Here is a 12,361-nt window from a genome sequence, read left to right on the forward strand (position 1 = left end):
AGGCTTCATCTCTTCTCCACTGCTGGAGGCAGCAGAAGCTGGGGCAAGAAACCCTGTTTTGGGAGTAAATTACCACCGCAGAAAGTTTCTTCCTAACTTCAATAGCTGAGGGTTAGCAGAGTCTTTCTGCAGGCAGCCAGAGATGCTCTCCAGACCCCTTCGCAGGATGTTGTTATGTTGTTTGACTTTTTTTTTTTTTTAAGAATAATTCCGATGACTCTGAATATAGTTATCCATAAAAATATTGAAACTCCTTTTGAACTCTGTTCAGTTTTCAGCCTTCATGGCATCGTGGGGTAGCGATTTCCAGCCTACCTGGGTGTTCATGAAGATGTGACCATGTTTTATTTTTCAGCAGCTCTGAATTGATCAGGTTTTCCAGTTTCATTCATCACTAAGAGACAGAGGACGGAGAGCCCCCTACAAGGCTGTTTTATCCCTCTGAGTCCCACACAATCCTCAAGTCTTATCGAATTACCACTTTTAACTTTCCTGGAGTGATGCTGCTTGTGAGTCACCTTTAGTGCTGAAGAAGTAGCCTCTCCTAGCAAGAAGATTAAAATCCCATTACTTGTTATTCATGTGTTATTTAATGATTTTTTTCCATTATGTATTTATTTATTTTTAAGTTGCTTGTTTTGAATCTTGAGTTGGTGTTTTTAATATTAAGTGTAGTTTCTAGTTTGTTTTTCTAATTGGAATGAAATAAAAATAGAATGGAATTTTTTAGTGGGTATTCTTATATTTATTAAAGGAATGACAAAAAGCAAACCCTCCAAAACCAATGACCAAACCTCAATGCCAGTAGTGCAGCTGCACAGGATAAGAGCAAAAAGGCAACTCCTTTACTGCCAGGAGCAGAGCAAATGACATTAAAGACGGCACTGCAACTCAACAAAAAAAAACCCTCAGACCCCAAAGTGTCCCTTGCAGATGCCCATTACCTCTCTTGCAATGATTTGGCATCCCAGTGGTGACCATATAAACTCTGTCTTGAGGACAAGGTCCTCTTCTTACACAGGTATCTCTCCATCCACAGGGAAGGTGCGATGAAAGGAGACTTGCATGTTCCGCAAGTTTTTTGGGGATGGCGATCTCCACTTTGGGGGAGAACATATCTTCTTGGTGCCTGGACAGCTCTGAAGATGCAGTGCCATGACCTCATCCAACAGAGATCTCACACCAGCAAGGAAATTCCTCTAAGACAAACATTTCAGGACCTGAAAGGAAACCTGAGAATAATGGCTGTTATTGGTGAGATGAAGAGCCAAACGGAAGATGGAAGAAAGGGTAAGAAAGATGGAAAGGGAAGAGAGAAAAGAAGGACAACGCTCCAGAAAGAAAATAAATAATCGAGATAGATAGATAGCCATAAAAGTAGATCCAGCCAGACAAGTGGGAGTCAGATAGGAGATCAGAAGGGAAACTGCTGCAGCAAAGAGAAGACATGATCAGGAGGAGAAGGAAAAGAGTGATGAGGAGGGAGCAGCAGGGGAGATGGATAGGGTGGGAAGAGGCTTGGAGAGACGAAGGAAGCAGGGAAGGGAGAGAAGAGAAGAACAAAATTTTCCGCAGGCTGCGGTGCAGCATTCCTCCTGCATCTCTTGGATGCATTTAACTGGGGCCTGGAAGAATCTTCATTTATCAGGAATTCAATTAAGTGGAATAGTCGTTATTAATTTTATAGGAATTATTTGTACAGGAGAGCCTGGAGCAAGGAAGGGCCTCCTGGAGCCATTTCTCCTGTCAACGCCCTAGGTCAGGTAGGCACTGGCAGCGCAGTCTCACCAGTTGAGATATTAATGAGATGCCTCTAGGTGCAAATGATAGTTTAATAGGTGTTACTTAACGGGAGCGCCCCTCGCCTGCGCACGCCAGCGCGCGGCTCCTGACGAGGCTGCCTCCTTGTTAGAATAAGTAATTAGAATGTAGGAACACTCACTTTGACACTTTAATAAAGTGTCAGCCATCATCAATTTAGTATTTAATAAAAATAAAATTAAACATTTACTACATTTTTATAACATCATATTTAAAATACATGTTCTCAAATTTGGGAGATTTAAAATGAGGTCCCGCTAGGACTCTGGTCCCAGAAAAAAAGACCCACAATTTCTTCTTGATTTTGTTTTCCATAGGAGGGAATTTCTTATGGACACCAAAATCCAGCAGCACATGGAGGGAAGTATTCTTCTATGGGGTGGAGAAGAGGTTTCCTCCTCCATCTTCTGAGCCTTCCTGTGCTGTCTGGAGGCTAAGGATGAATTGAACAAGTCTACCCCTGAGTGGCAGACAGTCACTGCCAAGAAGTAGGGAAAAGCACAGCTTTATTCCTATTTCATTGGTAGAAGAGTCTTCCAAATCAGATGTTGGAAAGAATACATAAGAAAATGCTGAAAATTAACGCATGCTTTAAGCCTGGAGAGAATCTGAAAGCTAAAATAGCTTGAGGGAGTTTATTCCCTTCCTGTCTCACCATCCCAAGTTCGCCCTTCCTCCAGGTGCCCACCTGGCCGAGGGAAGCCCAACACTGATCTGCTGTGCTGGGACCTCAGGATGCAGATGACATCCCGGTGACAAAGCGGTACAGACTGACCCGCAAGATGCTCAGCAGTCCAGCAAAACGGCCTCTCCCCCATCTCTGTTAAAACAAAGAGCAAAGACATGAGAGCCCAGCCACCGTGGCAGAGCAGAGGCCTTTTGGGGTGCACAGAGCACACCCCTGTGCACATGCACCCCATCTGCGTCTGCAGAGCCAAGGTGCATGGCCAACCCCAGGCGAGTGTTTTGGAAAACAAAAGGCGAGAGGAATGAGCAGAAGGAGGTGCAGAAAGTCCCTCCGGTTGAGGTGTCTTGGCAACACGGGGAGGTGTTCCCCAGATAGCGCCCCGCTAACAAGGGATCCTGTCTGGGAGACTAATAAGTCACCGCCAAAACCTTGGCAACAATTATTTAAATTGAAGCTGCAGCCCTCTTGCTCTGGGAGTAGGGAGAGCGGCACTGCTGTTTGCCTTTTGGGGGGCTCCTGGCAGGACCCTGGGGGGCTGTGAGTGTTGTTGCACCCACCTGAAAGTACCTGGAGACTTGTCCAACATCACCAGCCACCTCAGGTCAAGGCCAACTCAGCTCCTTGGGTTTTTCTAGGCTAAGAAAACTCTTCCCCCTGGGCACAATACATATTTTACCCCCACCACCAGGCAGGGCTTTCCTGGGGGAGGTGGCTGGGTGGCTCTTGCCCCTGGGGTGGTTTGGTTGCATTGCTGTCTCCTGGACCCTCAGCTGTCACACCTGGGTCCTCACCCAGATTAGGGCCACATCCACCCAGAAAGAGCAGATTATATCCCCCAAAAAACCAAGGCAAATCAACAATACCTCCAAGTCACATCCAAACAATTCTCCCAGGATTAAAAATGAAGATTTTACCCCTCTGGAAACTATTTCCTGGCTAGTCTATCCACAAAAGATTCGTGGTGTATAGATGCACTCATCCTGACATACACTCTGAGCAGCTGCAAAGCATCCTCTGAACACTTTCCTGAGGCTGAGCCCTGGGATGGCTCAGGCAGCTGCAGGTCTCCGAGCTGCGACCCTCAGCAAAGCACCAACTTTGGGTCGGAGGTTCGGCAGCCAGGGTGGCCATGAGCAGGGCTGGGAGAGCACCGGGGCACCTGCAGCTGCCGGCGAGGCCAGGGACAGGGTCGGGCGTGGGGACAGGCTCCCACGGGCGCCAGGCACGGTGCTCTGGAAAAGAGTGCCACGCTGCGTCTGTGCGGGGCCTTACAGCACGCAGCTCCTCGGGGGGAACACAGCCGCCAGCTCCAGCTGTCCTCCGTGCCTGTGGCTTCCCCGGCACCCTTGTGTTTCCTGCACTATGGGCAGCCATGCCAGGAATGGCCAGGAGCAGTGTCCCACTGAGAAAACAATCCGTGCTGTAATCAAAGCAAGAGGAAATCTTCCCATGCTGCCTGCGAGAGTGAGGCAGCCAGCAGTGATCCCTGTAGCTGTAGCAAAATTCCTGCGCTGCTGCCTGAGGAAATTGAGCAGGCAGAGAGCGTTTGCTCGGGCAGCACGATGGGAAAGCCCTGCAAGTGGCAGCTGCGAGTGGCAATGGGGCAACAGAGAGACCGTCACTTGCATCAAATGCTCTGCCACAAACTGGGGATATGGCCCAACTGCTCATGCCCTTAGCAAGGTCTGGATGGGGGTAACACACCTGGGCAGTGATCCACTTGCTTCCTCCTCCTCTGAAAGCTGAAGACAAGAATGGCACGAGGTCTAGCAGAAAGGATGTTCTCATTAAGGGTCTGGAAAGAAAACTTTAAATCAGTGCTGGGAAAGTTGGGCATGACACAAAAACAGAATGGAAACAAGTGCAGTTGGGATCTCTTGGCTGCTTGGACTCGTTCCAGCAAAAGACATTAATATGGCCAAGGGTAGGTCATGTATGTCAGGAGGAAGAGCACAGTGATCTTCTAAAGCACAGAGGGATGCACCTGGAAAAGGGACAGCTCTAGAGGGACCAGGAGCTGCCATGAACAAGCAGCTCAGCACCAGCTCCCCGTGTGCTGCTCTAGCAAAAGAATAAACAGGATCCCTGGATGTGTGAACACAGGAGCTGTATGTAAAAATGGCATCTTTCTGCTCAAAGATATAAGCAATAAAATGAATAATAAAATAGAATAAAGAACGGTGGCTGTGGGTCAACAATAAACCCTCCTGTTATCTCATTCTCCCCGATACGGACAGGTTCAAGCCGACATCCACTTTCACTATGCCCCGCTTGAGGCTCCCCAAATCATATTTATTTTCAACCTGCCTGGCTAGTGCCGCCCAGGCAGGCACTAGTATGAGCTGTTTCCTTATTGTCCTCTCACACAGGGGCTACCTGTGGCTTCCCTGGGTCCTAATGATGACAGCCTGCCTCTACCCAAATTAAAAAACCCATTTTTGTTAGGAACTCAGAAAGTCCTGTTCCACCAGCAACATCTGTCACCCGATAGCAGATGAGGCCACTCTGCTGCCTCAAACACCTTCAGTGAAGTTCACCGAAAAGTCTGTCTGAGAGAGGGGAAGCAATTAGGGAATAGCTTGGAGCTGAATCTGAATTCATAGTCCACCAAAGGCTTCCTGTGAAGCCTCAGAGCAGGCAGGAACACCCAGAGCCTCTAAGGAAACTGGACCTGCAAACATGCCCTTAATGGAAACCTTCATTCCCCACTAGCAAAGTGAGACCCATAGCACCTCTGTTTTGCAGGACCCAGCCAAAATATAACTCCCTTCACTGTCTACAAGGTGCCACTGCTATGCAGAATCAAGGGGAGGTCTAAAGAAGCCCGGTGCAATGGCAGAGGAGGGCAGGAGGGCTGTGGATTTGCACCAGCCGTGGGCAGATGATCGTGAGTGCTCAGCTCCTAGCCCCATGCAGGGGAGAGGTGTTATCTCGGAGACGAGCTCTGCGCCAAAACAGTTCAGCAGCTGCCCACACTTGATTCGCAAACTAACACCGCATCATTTGTCACCGAGAAAAGCACCCGGTTCTTGAATGGGTAATGCTGGCAGCCTCGCATCAATGTTTTCACAGGCAAATTCATACACTGACCTCCTCGGTGAAACACACAGCAAATGCCTGGAGTCTGGTTTACATCTGCCACGGGATCCTGTTACATTCAGAACAACCCCTGTCAACGCTGAATCTGTAACAATCAATAAAGAGAGGGTTTGTTTGTTCGTTTGGTTTTTTTTAATGTTTTCTCATTCCTAATTGTGTTATTTTGCTACTCCAAGTTTTGCAAGTTTTGCGATTGCCTCCCCCCTCCCCTTCTTGTTTTCTTTTAGGACAAGCTGTCATCTTTTCACATCTTTTCACCAGGCCATTGCAAATGTAAAACTGTAAATTGCAGGATTGTGCAAATAGCACTAATAGCATTTGCATAAAAATTGGTTGCAAAGAGCAATTAGCACTTCATTAATAATCAATGAAGGGCCAATTTACACATTGCCCAAAAGCAAATTGTAAATTCAATTTTGTCTATAATTGAGCATTTGGTGCTGGGCAACTATACAGTGGTGCCAGAAGAGACCGGCACAGCAGTTTTGGAGTCAAATCTCCAGTGAGTTCAGGTTTCAAGTGATCCCCAACAAGCCAGCACCTCCTTCACAATGGAAGGAAAGTCCAGGAGGTACATTCGTGTCAGAGAAAACCCTCAAATGTCTGCCTGCTACCAGCCTTGGTCAGATACAACCCTATTGCCAAGAACATGAATACCGCTTATATGGCAGAGGTCTTTGTGTTGCCCAAACCAACCTTGCAGTGATGCTGCGGAAAGGGGGAGATGCACAAAGGACATCAGCAAAGACATAGCATCACCGCGGTACTTAGACCTGAACATCCTCCCATTGCAGTATCGACTAATGCTCTACAAGTGACACCAGAGCTCTTTCCTTTACCTCTAGGTAAAGGTCTAACATGAGCCTTGTGGGTTAAGTATTCCTACTAAGCCAATTCATCCAGTCCCCTTTGTCACCTCTATCCACACATGACCTTTTTGGGATATCCCAAACTTGTATGCAGCCATTAGAGTCAGAAGCAACAAACAGCCCTGCTTTATCACTTTGGTTTCAGTGTCACTGAATGGTTCCTGGGTCCTGATTTGGACGTTAGGTGATGTATCCCCCAGGCTTCCCCTCTAGATAAACGGTGGCATCCAGTAAACCAGGGCAGCTTAACCACGGCAACAACTTTCCAAGCCCCAAATTCTTCACTATCTCATTCTCCACTTAAAAGGCACAGCCAGCTCCATTTCATGAGCAGAGTCTGACTCTAAACCACTTGACATCTGAGGTTTTCTTATCACATTTTTCGTGGATCTCATGAATCTGGTGAAAAGCTAGACGATCATTTAGCAGGGGTTGGTCGCTTTATCTATTTTCCATAATAATTTGAATATTATTACAATGGCACCTTTCATCTGGGGATATACATGCACTTTACATATGTTACATTAATTTCACCGATGAGCTGGGGAAGCACTCTTTATCCCTATTGTGCAGATGAGGAAATGGAAGCACAGAGATGATATACTGCTTGCCCAGTATCACACAGGAAGTTTCTGACAGAGCCAGGAATAGAAATCACATCTCCTATGTCTTATGCAGAAGAATATCTTTATGTCCCTGCCCAGTAACTGAGCCGTTAATCCAGACTAAGACACCCACACAGGACCCACTTTGCTAAGAGCAGCACAGACACCCAGCAACGGCAGTGTCTTGCTCTGGGAGGAGACATGACTGATCCTAAATTTCCCCCACCGTGAAGGTTGGAAGTGCCCTCTGCAAGCAACGGCTTTGGGGGCTCAAGGGAAGGGAGGCCGGCTCCGTGAGCAGTTTCCATCTGAAATGGATGTTATTAGTTGGTGTAAGCAGATGCTCGACATGGGATGCCCAGGACTTCTCAGCTTTCACCCAGCAACGTCCCTGCTCCCTTTTTCCTGCTTGTTCAATCCACCTTTACCAAGAGATTGAATTTACAATGGACTCGAACACATTTAAATCCATTTATTGCAAAATTACTTTTCAATAATTACATCACTGTACTGACTGTGTTGCATAATGAAATTAGCATGAGAGATATTAGAAAGAATATAAAATTATAAGAAATATTGAAATACCTCTTTCCCCATCTGCCTTAGCACAGCCCATAGCTTAACTGGAAAATGAGCGCTGCTCCTGGATGGGATTTAAATGCATCAAGTGTAATTTTATAATGTCTTTTATATAAATTAATTATAATGGTTATTGCTGCTTTACATTATTAGATTGAAATTTGCCTCCACTTCAGTGCATTATAAGAAAGCTGCACCCATTTTGCTCAGCAATGCCCTGAAAGTTCTTGTGGCATGGAGCCATTCTCCCCATGTTGACACTACCAACACATCTGAAGTGAAAAGCTTTGGACTCGTGTTGGCATTGCAGTGCCCACTGTGGGTCCCAAACCCACAACTAGACCCTTAGGGGAAGGCTCTAGGACCCCCATGGAGATCTTTGACTGGGATGGGACATTGCAACCCTTCCAAAGCCTGCTTTGCTGTTTCATGTCTGTAGCAACAATAGGGAAGCCTGGGCTCATTTAAGCAATCCCACCCAAATTTTGTACCTGCAGAGAATTAGAGGTGATAAAATGCGTTGCAAAATCCATGCAATGACACAGGTGAAGTGTTTAACTCGGAGCAAGTACAGCCCATTAGCTAACCATGGGCTGCTGTAGACTGAGCACTTCTGGGTGTTCGTGGGAGCAACTGCAGAAGAGCTGGGGCCATCCTCATGCAAAGCTGTTCTTTAAAAAAGAGTTTGGACACAATGTAGTGCTAACAGGGAGATTAATTTTGCATACACCCACTTTTACATGCACAGTTGTTGTTTTTCTCTTCTAATAGCTGAGCTATTACATGAAAAACCAGTACAGGAAAGAAGAAGGCGAGCTATTGGGTAGTTAACTAACCACTTGCTACGCTGGACAAACCACAGTCGTGCAAAGCAAAATGAAGACACAGTGATATGCTTTTACTGCCGCTTAATCCTCAATAGAAGTCTACTAATATTCAATTTGTGACATTATTTGCACATTGAATTAATCCAGAAACTAAAGGGCTAATGAGTTATAGAAAGTAGCACATGGCTTAATTGTAACAACAAGGGCCTGCCGGCCTCTGTTCGGTCAGGAGAGCCTGCTTAAAAATAAAATTTTACATGCACTGATACACACCAGACGGGCAGGGGAGCAGCAAACTAAACAATGCTAACTATCTGAAAGACTGTTCTTTTAAATGCCCTAAGTTATCCTTTTTTTCATCCATGGTCCTCATGAAACACTACAACATTCATGAAGCATAGCACAGAAAAGCCAGGATGACAAAAAAACCCAAACCATTACCTCCAGAATTATTTTCCATGAAAATAATTGTGCAGTTTCCTTACAGAAAGCCAATAGGTCTTCAAGGGGAGCTGGTGAAAACAAGCAAAGAACTTAAAGAATGAAAAGGACAGTAGATACTTTCAGCATACGATGCTACCAGCCCTTGGCAAGATCTGCTATTTTGCTCAGTGTGCTCAACCTCAGCACAGCACTTATCCTGCAGCAGCACCCCAGCCTTGGTCCACTCCCATATGAGTAAGAATTAGGACTTAAAAGTCTGGCTACAAAAAAGAAACAATCATAAAACTTTCCGCCTCCTCAAGTCCCCTTCTCAACCAGCTCTGCAGGCAAAGGTGTCTCCAACATTTCATATCTTTCTGATACCCAAGAACACCTGTATGTCCCAGAGCAGTCCCAGCTTCCAGCCAGAAACACTAAGCACCGTCACATTTCTGTCTATGCAAACACCTGGTTTTGGGCCAAATAATCTGAAGGAAGAGGCTGCAATCAGTAACGAAGCTGATGAAAAATATGAGGAGGAAAAAGAGAGGACCAGCCCTTCATCACACCCCACCAATTCCCAGTTAGGTGTCTGCTGGCAGCACTGCTCCCTGCCTGCTCAGTTGCCATTTCAGAGGATTTAAAGCTCTTCCCAAAGCCTTTTAATGGGAAGAAAAGCCAGAGAGAGCCTCATCTTCTGCATGGTCTTGTAGATCCTGTCCCTTCCTCAAATCCCTGTCTGGCAGAAACTCAATCATTGCTGTTATGTCCTTGGTGTCAAAAGCTGGCCTTCCCTAAGATCTCCAAATCTGACCTAGGCAGGAAAAACAGGCACATAAAGTGGCATATCCACCAAACCCAGCCCAAACGCCTCCTCTGCTCTGCCTGAGCTCTGTAATGGTCAATCCAGGCCGGCAGCTCCTGCATTTCTTTTCCCACTGCTGCTTTCCCCAGTTTCTGAAACAAAAGCAAGATGGAGCTGCCGGCGAAGAGGGCTGGAGCCCCTCATCTCAGACACAGCCAGGCCAGGGTCAGGAGCTCAGGAGTTTGCACCATTTAATAGAAAAAGTGAATAAATCTAAACAGCACTTAATTTATTGATGAAGTAAGAAAGACTGTTTAATGTGGAAAACATAAGCAAGATCAATAACAGAGAGCACAAATAACTAAAGCTATTGACACATAAGTATTTTAAGCCTAATTGCAGGCATATGCACTTTCTAAGGGTATCTCACCTTCTAATAGCACCCTTGAGATTATGGGGTTAATTGATGCAGCTGTTTACTCCTGGCTCACGTGGTCCAGATTGGGATTCCCTGGAGGATGCTATTAAACTAAAGTGTTTAATGAAGTGCTAAAGAGCGGAGTTTCTAATATTCTTCCCTTGAATGAAATTGAATAGAAATTTGAGCAAACTTCTCTTCCCCAGGTGGAAACTGCAGCTCAGTGCTGGAGTAAATCGCCCTGCGCTCCTCACAGGGAGAGGTTTGTGATGCAGGGGAGAAAGATTTGCTGGGGTTTATTTGTTAGACTGAGGACGTGGGGATACTCTTGTTTTTTTTCCTTCCAAACCACAGGTAGGAGAAGAGACGTACAAACATGCTCCATTTTAGCACCACTGTTGAACAACGAATCCCTGGAAGCCAATGCAATTCACTCCTGTGGCTTTTCAGATTGACTCTGCATTCAGTACGATACTGTGCTTCTCTCTTTTGGGGTGGGCTGAAAGGAGGATTTGATCTCCATTTGGGAAAGAAAACAGGTAACAGCACCAGTGGTGCCGCCAGCTCGGGCGTTTCAGCCTGATGGCAGTAGGGCAAACCAAGACTGCCAGAAAAGAGGCTCTTAAAACCAGTCTTCTCCTTTTATAATTTGGCCGCGGTCTGGTTTGGTACCTTTAAAAACCAGGTAGATGCCTACATGTGATAGGTGTTTCCAAGACTGACAACCCTGGCCAAAGTGCACAGCCTCCCCATACCCATCCTACCGTGCACAACACAAAGCTCAACTACCTTTATCTCCATAATGGGAAGGTCTTGGCTCTCCTTCACCTCCATCCACAACCACAAGCTTCTCCCAAGTGAGGTTTGAACAAAGCAAAGAAAGTAATGATGGAGATTTCATCTCTGCAATCCCTCACCACTACCTAGACCCTGCCTGGAGGGACCTTGGAGCCTCCTCTCCCAGGGTCCAGCCCTCCTGCCTACAATCTCCCCCAGCCTCTCACTCTCAGCAAGGCTTGGGAGGAAGAAATTGCTTTCTCCATTTGGCTTTTCCAGTCTGAGGGCACATAGACAATGAATCTGATGAGGACAGGGATGTCCCTGGAGCGAGGGGCACAGGGCTGGCCTGCCCGGATTCAGCGAGCGGGGCAGTGCACTGATCTCAGAGCCTTCAAGGTCCGCCCATGGAATCAGGTGCAATGCATAGACCCTGTAAAATCATCCTCTCCCTCCACAATGGCCTTCCTACTGCAACTTGAGATTTTCTTCTCTTTTAAAACCAACTAGTTTGAAGCCATTTTACAAAAGCCTTTCTGCAGGATAGCTATTCCCAGTGAAAATGCTCTTTCTATTGCCTCCATCCACATTGCATCTCCCTTGAGAGGGGCAGAGGGATGGTGGGGGCAGAGGGATGGTGGGAAGGGAACATTATGTTTGTAGCCCAGATAATGTTACTAACTCCACTGAAAATGCTTCCAGAAACAAGCATGCTGGCTGGTGCATCCAGTACGCGGTTGGGAGTGTGCTGAGTTAACTAGATTGGTGGTTTCAATGTGTTGCCTACAAATTCCAGAGGGACCCATCAGGGGTTGCGGAAGGTAACTGAGAAAAGCTGTTTTGCTGTCAGTCAGCACAAATTTTAAGTATATGGAGGGGTCTGCATATGCACTGTGAAAACCTAGGGGCTCTGTGAATCCGAAAAGGCTAAAACCATGGGTGAAGTGGGTTTTGGGGCTGTTTCTTCTGTTTCTGTCGCACTCATCACAGGGAACGTGGAGTGGAAAGAGGTTGTGTCTTCTGCAGTTGGATGAGGGTTATCTACAGGAAAAAAACATAATCGACCACAAAACATACCTGCGCCTGCTCCCTCTGCCCCTCATGTCTGAGACCTCCGTGGTTTTGGGAAGATGTGTCCAGAGCTGGAGGAGGGGAGAGCTTCCCGCTATGGCAGCATGGCCACACTCAGGCTCCCAGCTCTGCACTGTGCTGACCAGGCATTTCTGGGCAAATCTGGGGAAAACAGGGAAATAATATGAGAACAGTGAAAACCCAAAAGGCTGGAAAGCTCAGCTGTGTGCTGAGGAATGTGCTTGCAGGCTCAGCGCCTTACAGAGGTGGACATCAAGGGGCTAAAGAGAAAGTAAAGGGTACCTGTTCAGTGTTTCCCCATCTGCTTCACCTTTTAGTAAATATTTCTAATACCAGGACTCCCCCAGTTCTCACCTCT

At 46.7% G+C, this 12,361-nt stretch overlaps 1 long non-coding RNA gene across 1 annotated transcript; it reads right to left on the bottom strand.

Annotated features, from left to right (window-relative positions):
• Positions 1-4,236: 4,236 nt before the first annotated feature.
• LOC148052040 (uncharacterized) lies at positions 4,237-12,107 on the bottom strand. The gene is made up of 3 exons (XR_015699224.1): positions 11,989-12,107; positions 5,600-5,693; positions 4,237-4,304 (listed from the first exon to the last, which is right to left on the bottom strand). It is a non-coding gene; the product is annotated as an uncharacterized LOC148052040 (long non-coding RNA).
• Positions 12,108-12,361: the final 254 nt, after the last annotated feature.

This window comes from Nipponia nippon, unplaced genomic scaffold, assembly GCF_047370975.1.
Source record: "Nipponia nippon isolate SJK-2023a ecotype South Korea unplaced genomic scaffold, ASM4737097v1 scaffold_5, whole genome shotgun sequence".
In the NCBI taxonomy this organism is placed as follows: domain Eukaryota; kingdom Metazoa; phylum Chordata; class Aves; order Pelecaniformes; family Threskiornithidae; genus Nipponia; species Nipponia nippon.